We start from the raw sequence: 10005 nt of genomic DNA on the forward strand, positions 1-10005 counted from the left end.
ACACCTGTGCGCGGTCCAGTTTGCGTTCTGCTTTGGTGACCGCTGCGCGCGCGGTTCGCTGCTAACCACCCCGGTTCTCTCGTTAGTGTTCGCACGCGTGACAGACAGAATAACGGCTTCCTCGAAATGTCCTCATCCTAATCCCAGGAGCCTGCGAATATGTTACCCTATGTGCCCAAAGGAACTTTGCAGATGGCGTTAAAATGAAGGAACTTGAGACGGAAAGATTGTCCGGGATTACCCAGGGGCGCCGGCAGTCGCGTGGCTCCGAGGGCAGAGAGCCTCTCCTGGCTGTGGGCGTGGGGAGGCGGGCAGGGCAGTGGGGCGACAGCTGGACCCACTGTCGCCTGCGCCGGGGACGGAGGAGACGGCCGCGAGTCCAGAGATGCGGGTGGGGAGAGGCAGGTAACTGTTTCTCCCCGGAAGCTTCCAGAAAGGCACGCAGCCCTGCCAACGCCGTAAGGAGGCGAGTGAGCCCCGCTGGACTGGCACCCACACGGCTGTGAGGCGGCGGGTGGCTCAGGGCACGGTCTGCGGCGCTTGTCACGCAGCCAGGGACAGCAGCCCAGCCGGAGACATCCTTCCCCGTTCCCTCACTCTTAGCCTGTCCGCGTCTTGAAAGTGCTTTTCTTGTAGGTAACATTGAGTTAGATCTGGCGTTTTAAAAATCCAGCCTGACAATCCGTCTTTTAACGGACCTCCTTAGATCACTTACATCGAGTCTGGTTGTCGGGGTGGCTGGGTTTCAACCTGCCGTCTTGCTGTTTTGTCGTTTGTCTCGTCTGTCTTGTCCTTTGCCCCCTTTTCCTGACTTCTTGGAGAGCGAGTATTGCCTGGCTTTGCGTTTTCTCCCCACTGCTGGCCTGTTGGCACTGTCTGTTTATTTATTTAGTGGTGCTGCAGGGTTGACAATATTTGTTGTTATCTTCTCACTTTCCACTTTCGAATAACATCATGAGGCTCCACACAGAGTGGAGAGACCTCACCACGGCTCATCCCACCCGCCGCCTCCGAGCTGTTACTGCCAGATTTACTTTCACGTATGAGCCCAAATGCATTGTTATCATTTTTTGCCTTAAAGAGTCAGTTATCTTTTTTAGAAGAAATTTAAAAGTTGAAAAAAGATTTTTCATCTTTATGCACATATATCCCATTTCTGTCACTTTTTTTTTTTTTGGTAGATCCAAATTTCCATTTGATATCACTTTTTTTCCCACCTGAAGAACTATGACATTTCTCATAGTCAGGTCTGTTGGTGACAAATTCTGTCAGTTTTTGTTTGTCTGAAAAAAAGTACTTATTTCTCCTTAATTGTTGAAGTTTCTTTTTTCTGGATATTGAATTCTAGGTTGACTTTTACTTCCTTTCAGCCCTTAAAAATAGTGTTCCAGTGCCGCCTGGCTTGCGCTTTCTGGCAAGAAGTCTGATCTTTCCTATCCATGTTGTGACTCGAAACAAGCAGAAAAATAATTAACAGAAACACAATGTGAAATGACAGAGAGGTAGGATTAGCAGATGAGATTTTAAAATAGCTGTCCTAAATATGTTAAGGATTTAAAGACATATATGAACACAATGAGAAGAAAATAAAAGATACGAAAAAGAACTAAATGGAACTTCTAGAGGTGACAATACAATATCTGAAATGTTTTTTTTTTTTTTGAGACAGAGTCTCACTTTGTTGCCCCAGGCTAGAGTGCTGTGGTGTCAGCCTAGCTCACAACCTCAAAATCCTGGGCTCGAGCAATCCTGCTGCCTCAGCCTCCCGAGTAGCTTGGACTACAGGTATGTGCCAACATGCCCGGCTAATTTTTCTGTTTTTAGTAGAGACAGGTCTTGCTCAAGCTGGTCTTGAACTCCTGAGCTCAAGTGATCCTCCTGCCTTGGCCCCGCAGAGTGTTATGAAATGAAATTTTCACTGGATGGAATTAATATCAGATATACACTGATGAATAAAAAAAAATCAGTAAACTTAAAGATATAGCAAAAGAAACTATCTAAATTTGTTAATGTTGCTTCACAGGTCATTGAGTCTCTATTCTTTTTCTTTTTTCTTTTCTGTCTTTGTTTCTCCGTTTGCTTTAGTTTGGTTAGTTTCACTTCTACGAGTTCCATTTAGTTGTTTTTTAAATATCTTCCAATTCTCTCCTCATTATGTTTATGTTCTCTCCTCCTTTGGGGTCTCATTTTCTTGCTTCACCTGTCTAGTCATGATTTTACTCTGTGCTGGACATTTGTAACTTTGTCCAGTGTTAAATTTTGTTGTTATCCTTTAAAGAGTATCACAGGCAGTTAAGTTACTTGTGGATCAGCTTCATCCTTTCAAGACTTATTTTTAAACTTTTGCAGGGTAATTGCTAGAGTAATTCTAGAGTAATTGCTACTCTAGGGCTACTTTGTCCCTGCTTCTAAGGTGTGCTTCTCTGTCATCTGATTGAGTGCTGTCAAGGCCCCTTCACTCCGGCTGGTCGGAACTCTAACCTCTTCTGGACTTGTGTGAACCTGGACGATGGCTCAGCTACAGTCCCCATTATTATTTAATCAGCATGTGGAATTTCAGCAACAGATTCAAGGAGGGCTCTCTGCAGGTTTTTGGAGCCTTTTCTTTGCATAACTCTCTCTTCTCTGGTGCTCTGCCCTCTAAATTCCAGCCCTGTTAGTCTCCCCAAACTCGACGCTGTGTCCTCAACTCTGAGACTATCCTGCCCCCTGGTTCCCTGTCCCTGCACTGCAATCCTCCAGGGCGAACGCCAAGGTGATCAGAGGCCTCACCTGGTTTGTTTGCCTTTTCCCCAGAGTCATAGTCCTGTGCAGCTCATCTGAAAATTGGTTTTAAATTACGTGTGTATATTGGGATATAGCCATCTTCTTGTTATTGATAGGAGAAGGGCAAGTGCAGTCCCAACTTTTGGCTCCTGGCTAATTTTTCACAGAATAAAATCATAACTAGACATGTGAAGCCATAAAGTCCATTTTCACCAAGCGCCCAGGTGGTGCTGGGGGCCCTACCTGTGGAGGCTCCTGGGCTGGGCTATAGAAATAGCGCTGTCCACGTGCACAGCACTCTCGAGTTCACGGGCGTCTTCGGATCCATGATCGTTCAGTCCTCGTGTCCGTCCTCCGAGGAGGCGGGAGAGGGATGATGATTGCTCTCTTAGAGCAGGGAGTTGAGGCCCAAGGACGCTGTGGCCTTCCTGCGGCAGGACAGTTGCTGGGTGGCATTGTGGGTGCTGCGGCTCCAGCGGTCAGAGCCCAGGGCCAGACTCCGCTCGCAGCGTGAGAAGGGGGAGCCGTGGAGTGAGCGGGGACCCCTTCCCTGAGCCGCGCCTTGTGCGCGGGGCCCTCAGGGCCCCGTCACCGCCCCCCACTCTCCTAATGAGTCTCAGGTTCCAGCCAGATTGGACCATTTACGCCTCCCGCATCCAACCACACTCGCTGTCTTTCTAGTGTTTTCCACTCTAAGTGCTCTTCCTCATCCTGAGTCCCTGCATGGCCGAAGTCCTGTCCCCTCAAGGCAGAGTTTAAATGCCACGTACGCCGCGAGTACCTTCCATTTCTCTTCTTTTGCTTGATTCTGATAGCACCTTATCTACACCCTTCTCTGGCCTTCACCACGCTCTTGGTTATGCAGTTCTCTGTGTGGTTGTCCTCCCTCCTTCAGGGGAAGTTGGTGCCTTGTAAGTCTGGGCACCTTCCGGCACCCCAGCCTGCACTCAGTCCAGGCTCTCTGAGCGCCCCACCCGCGTCTGTGAAGTGGCTCGGTGTTGGCATTCCCTGAGCCCGCATGTGGGAATGTTCTATATGAGCAAGAACGTGGTGAACTAATTGTCTGGGGAGTGAGTCCAGATCCAGACAGAGCCTTCGGGCCCAGCAGAAAGTGGGAAGACCCCTCCCCCATTGCACCCCCACCTCCAGCCCCAATAAATGGCCTGCCTCGAATTTGGAGGTTACAAGCCTTCGTGACAAGAGTGTTAAACAATCCAGCAAGCCCTGCAGTGAGAAGGGCATAGAAAGAACGTTCCTCCTTCTTTAGCGCTGGCTTCGAGGGGGGATGCGGGGTAGGACTGAGCACTTGAGAACGCCTCAAGCGAGAGGCACAGGTCTGAGAGTCCTGGTTCCTGCTCGAACCTGTGCCCGCTGCCCCTGCTCGCTGCATGAGCAGGGGCCGTGCTCTGCCCTTCGCAGGGCCTCAGGGGTCCCACAGTGGGATCAGGGTGCAGGCTCAGCCGTCTAGGACACCCTGCCACCCAGTCAGGCAGCCCCTGCAGCGCCCCTGATCCGCAGCCTCTGCCCCAACTCTCCCAGGACGCACAGCTCCCTGCATCACACAGCGACTGTCCAGTTTTAGGAAGACAGGATGGTTGGAAAGGGTTTGCCCTTATGGAGCTGTGATCAGCCTTCCTTTGTCTTTGTTTCTCACCTGAGTCCTGCCCTCTAAAGTCTCATTGTTCAAGTCTTCCCCAAAGGACTCTGCCTTCCTGGGAAGAGAGCGGGAGATAGGAGGAGGGAAGGAAGGAGGAAGCCGGATTCCAAACCACCTGCGCTTTCCTGTACAGCGTCTCTCTACACACGTGAGCTGTGGGCTGTCATGTTTGACTTGTCTTAAAATATTCTTTCTCTGATTGCTGCCAACTCTCCCTCACCCTCACCCACAGAAACTGCTCTGAGCACGACCCAGGAGGTGGGAAGCAGTCACAACACCCCACCCTCAGGGGCTCCTCCAGTTTGGACCCAATATTCAGTAATTTTCATATTGTCATTTTTAATAATTTTTCCAGGAGAATCTCTTTGTCAAATAAACTCTTACATGAAACTCAGATGGATGGATGGGTTGGTGGGTAGATAGGTATGTGGGTGGGTAAATATCAGTAAAATAGGAATAGTGTGATTAAGCAGATGAATCTAGAGCCAGACTCCAAGGGCCCGATTCCCTGCTCTGCCATTTACTAGCTGTGGGGCCCTGAGTAAGTCACACACATGCAGCACCTTAGTTCCTCATCTGAAAGTAAGGGTAATAGTTAAACCCATCTGACAGGAATATTGTGACTACTGAGTGAGCCCATGTACACAAAGCCTTGAGCTGACAGCTGGAGCAGTGGGTGCTCCGTGAGTGCTTTCTGTCATTGTCATCATTGCCATAGGTCATTAAGTATGGAATGTCTGACTTCCTTAAGTACCAAGTTTGACAGTTGGTATCTCTGACATTTCACTTTGACACTTCTTGTTTTTTTTTTATTGTCAAGGTACATCCTCAGTCTTTCAAACGCACATTTTGGCTTGTGATTATCTTTCACATATTTTTAGAGCAATTCTTGTGAAACCATGGATAAGTCAAAAATTCATGATATTGTTGAATATGAGTTCCATCGTGGAACCAATGCAGCGCAGACAGCTTGAAATATCAACCAAGTGTTTGGGAAGGATGTGGCTAATGAACACATAATACACTGATGGTTTGAGAAGTTCTGTTCTGGTGATTTTAATCTTGAGCCACATGGGTGACCTGAGACCAAGGTGCATAACAAGGAGCTGAAAGCTGTAGTGGAAGTGAATCCTTCTCAACCTATGTGTGAATTAGTAGCAAGGTTTGACGTCACTATTCCAACAACATTGGACTATTTGAAACAAATCAGCAAAGTAAAGAAGCTGGATAGATGGGTTCCATGTGAGTTAAATGAGCATCAAAAGAGAAATTGTCTGGAAACTTGCCTTTCTTTGCTGTCACGACATAAAGGTGAATCATTGTTACATGTGATGAAAAATGCATTCTTTTTGACAATCACAAACATTTGGCACAATGGTTGGATAAAGATGAAGTGCTGAAACAGAGTCCAAGTCTGAATATTCATCAAAAAAAAGCTACTGGTGTCTGTTTGGTGGTCCAGCGCTGGTATTATCCAGTATAGCGTCATGAAACCTGGTCAGTCGATTACAGCGGGTGTCTACTGCAACCAGTTGGATGAAATGACGAGGATGCTTGTGATCAAGCAGCCAAGCTTGGTCAATAGAGACAGGTCAATCCTCTTGCAAGACAATGCTCCACCACATGTCACACAAATGACGCTGTTCCAACTGCAGAGGCTGGACTTGGAAACTCTCTGTCATCCGCTGTATTCACCAGACCTTGCATCAGCTGACTACCACAGCTTCCAGGCTTTGAACCACTTCTTGCAAGGAAAAATATTCAATTCTCCACAAGCTGAGGAAAATGCCTTTCACAATTTCATCACCACTTTCCAGGCTTCTTCACTGCTGGCATAAACAAGCTACCATTAAGATGGCAAAACTGTGTTGATAGTTTGGGCACATACTTAATTGTACTGCTTTTTGTTTGAGATATAAAAAAAACTACATTTTTGATTTGAAACTGGACATTTCATATTTAACAACCTAATACTACTGTCTGAAACGGGGAACTGTCCTCTCCCCCGACCAGTGCAATTTCGAGACATTGGCAGTTCAGGGAACATGCTTTTAGGCCAGTTATCTAGTTCATTGTCTCATCTGACAGAGCAGAAAGCGAGGCCCAGGGAGGGGACATCACTTGCCTCAGTCATACAATGGAATGTGTGTGGTAAAGCCGGATCTTGCGCTCAGGCCTGCTGACCTTGACCTTTGCAATTTTCAGATCTTTCTGCACATGCTGACATGTGGGCTGGGAGCCAAGGCCAGAGACCAGGACTCTGAGCTGCCCCAGCCGTCTGTGGCTCCAACCTTGGCTGAGCTGCTCCACTCCCAGTGGCCCCCAGGACTGGCCCAGAGGTGGTCTGCTGATGAGGCAGCGATGCCAGCTCTCTTCCGGAGCAGTGAGCTGTGAAGCTTCATCTACGCTTAGGCCATGACTTAGTGCACAGGCTAAAGGTGTCACAGGCTGTATGTGCACAGCGTGGTGATTAACCGCCAGGCGAGAATCATCAGCTTCTCCACCCCTACTCCCTCTCTCTCACTCTCGCTCTGAACTATTGCAGGAAGCATCTGTCCCCAAGATAGGCAGTCCCAGCTAGTGGTGCCCCTCCAAAATTTAGGTTGGATTTCCAAGGAAATGGAGGAAGGAGGCCTTTAGTTTTTATCAAAACCAAATTCACTGTTTACCTTAAATCAAGTAACAGCCCTTCATTCATATAACACATGCTTATTGAGCATCTACTATGTGGCAACATGTTAGGGCCACCGTCACAAGCACGTGACCTCTGTAGTCATACAATGTCCTGCCCTCAGAAGGGTCCTGCATGTGGTGTAATACTCTGCTGTCACCGTCATGTTATTATTAACTTTCTCTTGACAGCTTGTGTTTTGTAAATGAAGTCCAGGAGAACAGCATTGTGTGTACACGAACGGAGGAGACACATCTGATGTGGGTGTCTGCCCCTCCCTGCCACCCCGTCCACACACTGCCACGAGGACAGCACTGTGCGGGGTCTGGGGACGCACAGCAAGTGCAGGGGAGCTGGTTAGGTCTGGGATGGAGTGAGCAGGGCCACCGACAGACCAGAGAGGCCCCATTTTCCATCCCAACCAAGACTTGCTTGGTGCGCAGAAACAAGGCCACGACACTTGAAGAGATACACATGACCCAGGAGCCCTGTCATATGCTTTCTGACTGGAATTGCCTCCCAGTATTAAGCAGCTGCTTATGTTGAAGGGGTGACACAGAGCCAAGGGCGCGAGTGTGCAGCCACACCGCGCTGGGCGCGCCGATCTCCTGGGAGCTCGTAAGCCAAGCAGGGTGGGCCTGGTTGGTACGTGAGGGGGAGCAAAGGGAAGGAGGGAGTGCCACCAGCTCCTCTCCGTCAGTCCTTCCTCCTCACCAGTAACCCAGAGGCAGAGAGTGTCGCTGCAGTGTGTGGGTATCAGGAAGTGAAATAAAAACACAGTCTCCATTGTTCTGGGAAGAACGAAATACACACACATGCATGAGCTATGAAGTGTGAGTTGTGTAATTTGGAGGTTTCACACATGAGTTAAATGCTCACATTTCCACTTAAAAGTTGCATCATACAATACAAAAATACATGGTAAAATTAGTAATAATTTAAACTTATTTTTTAAGTTAGGATGATATTAAATAGCAAATAAAAATATTATGACAAGTCGAGAGAGAAACTGCCGAAGAAAGGAGAAAGCTGTGTACTCTAGTGCCTGTGATGACGCTTTCTCCTGTTGTTTGAGCAAAAGCACTGCGTTTTCAACTTCACGTGTCACTACCTGGCCATGGCGCTGCGTGCCAGGCACACGAGGTGCACAGAACTGTCCCCTAGAGCTTGCCAGTCAGTGGAGGAACAGGCTCTAGTAGAACAGCCCCACACATACATGATTAAAAGCTGATAAGTGCTGTGAAAGGAACTTCCAGGGTTCTCTGAGAGCATAGAGTGGTGGGACCTAATCGAGTCTCAGATCAGGGAAGACTTCTCTGAGGAAGTGATGTTTGAACTGAGGTGTGAAGAACAAACAGGGGTTAGTGAGGTAAAGAAAAGGGAAGGATGTTCCAAACCAAGGGGACGGCTTGTGCAAAGGCCCCGGGGCAGGAGGGAGCCTAGAACCACTGCTGAAAGCAGCCATGTGGCTGGAGCGTGGCCCGGCCTTATAGATCACATAAGGAATTAATGAATACCCTAAAAGTTGCGGGAAGCCATTAGGGATCTGAGTAGGAGAGTAATGTGACCAAGTCTGTGTTTTCACATGGTCTGTGCTCACCGTTCTGTGTGCAGCCGCCTGCAGGAAGCCAGACTAGCCGGCGAGGAGGCTGTGGCAACAGTCCAGCTGAGGAGCGGCGGTGGCTCAGGCCACAGTGGGGACAGAGGCGTGGAATAAGCTCATGAGACAGGCAGGAGGAAAAGTGGAAGATTGGTCGGCAGCACTAAGAATAGAGCAGAGGTGCCAGGCCTGACTTCCAGGTTTCGGGCCCGTGTCTCTGTGTGGCTAGTGAGGTTGCCCATCAAAACACGTGCTGGTCGTGGAGGCCAAGGTCCCAGAGGGAGGAAGAGTGCGAGAGGAGACCATGACCCGGGCACAGTGGCGCCTGTAGTCCATGTACTCGGGAGGCTGAGGCAGGAGGATCGCTTGAGCCTAGGAGTTCGAGGCCAGCCTGGGCAACATAGTGGAGACCCTGTCTCTAAAAAAAAGAAGAAGATCACGAGTTTACATTTATGTTCACTTGAGGCCCCTTTGAGACATACAAGCAGGAGTATCAGAATTCCACTGGCATATTTGTCCAGAGCGCAGGAGTGAGGTTTGAGCAGAAGAATAAAGTTGCTAATGAGAACTGCAGCCGTGTGCGGGGCTGGAACAGGCACCTCCCCAGGCGGACTACCCAAACGGCCAGTGGGGGCGTCAGTGCTCGATGTCATTAGCTGTTAGAGAAATGCGGAGAACAACCACAACGAGATACCATTTCACACTAGAACGACTAAAATTTTAAAAGACCGACAATGCTAAGTGTCGTTCAGGGTGCAGAATGGCCAGAGCTCTACACGTTACGGGTGGACATGTGAAACTACACAACTGCTCAGGAAAACAGGCAGTTTTTTCAAAAGTTGAGTATATACTTACCGTGCAACCCACCAACTGCCTCCTAGATATTTACTAAGAGAAATAAAAACATTTGTCCACGCAAATAAGAACAATTGTCCAAGTAATGCAAAATAATGTTCATTGAGGCTTTATTCATAATAACCTTCGAATGGAAACCACCCCCATGTGCAGAGATGAGCCAGTCGGGGTGTGTGCATGGGGTGGAGCGCTGCCGTCCAACAAGGAAACTGCAGGCACACGGGACAACGTGCCGAGTGAGGGAAGTCAGACGGCAGAGAGTACATGTGTGTGATTCGATGTGTATGCCACCTAGAATTGACAAGATGAATCTCTAGTGACAGACCCAGATCCGTGGCTGCCCAGGGCAGTGATGGGAGTGACTGGCTACAGAGAGGTGGGGGTAGGCTGTGAATTTTGGGGGTGAAGGAACTGTTCTGTATCTTGAGTGTGGTGGTGTTTACGTGGCCATACACC

This window comes from Lemur catta, chromosome 6 (assembly GCF_020740605.2).
Source record: "Lemur catta isolate mLemCat1 chromosome 6, mLemCat1.pri, whole genome shotgun sequence".
NCBI classification, from domain to species: Eukaryota; Metazoa; Chordata; class Mammalia; order Primates; family Lemuridae; genus Lemur; species Lemur catta.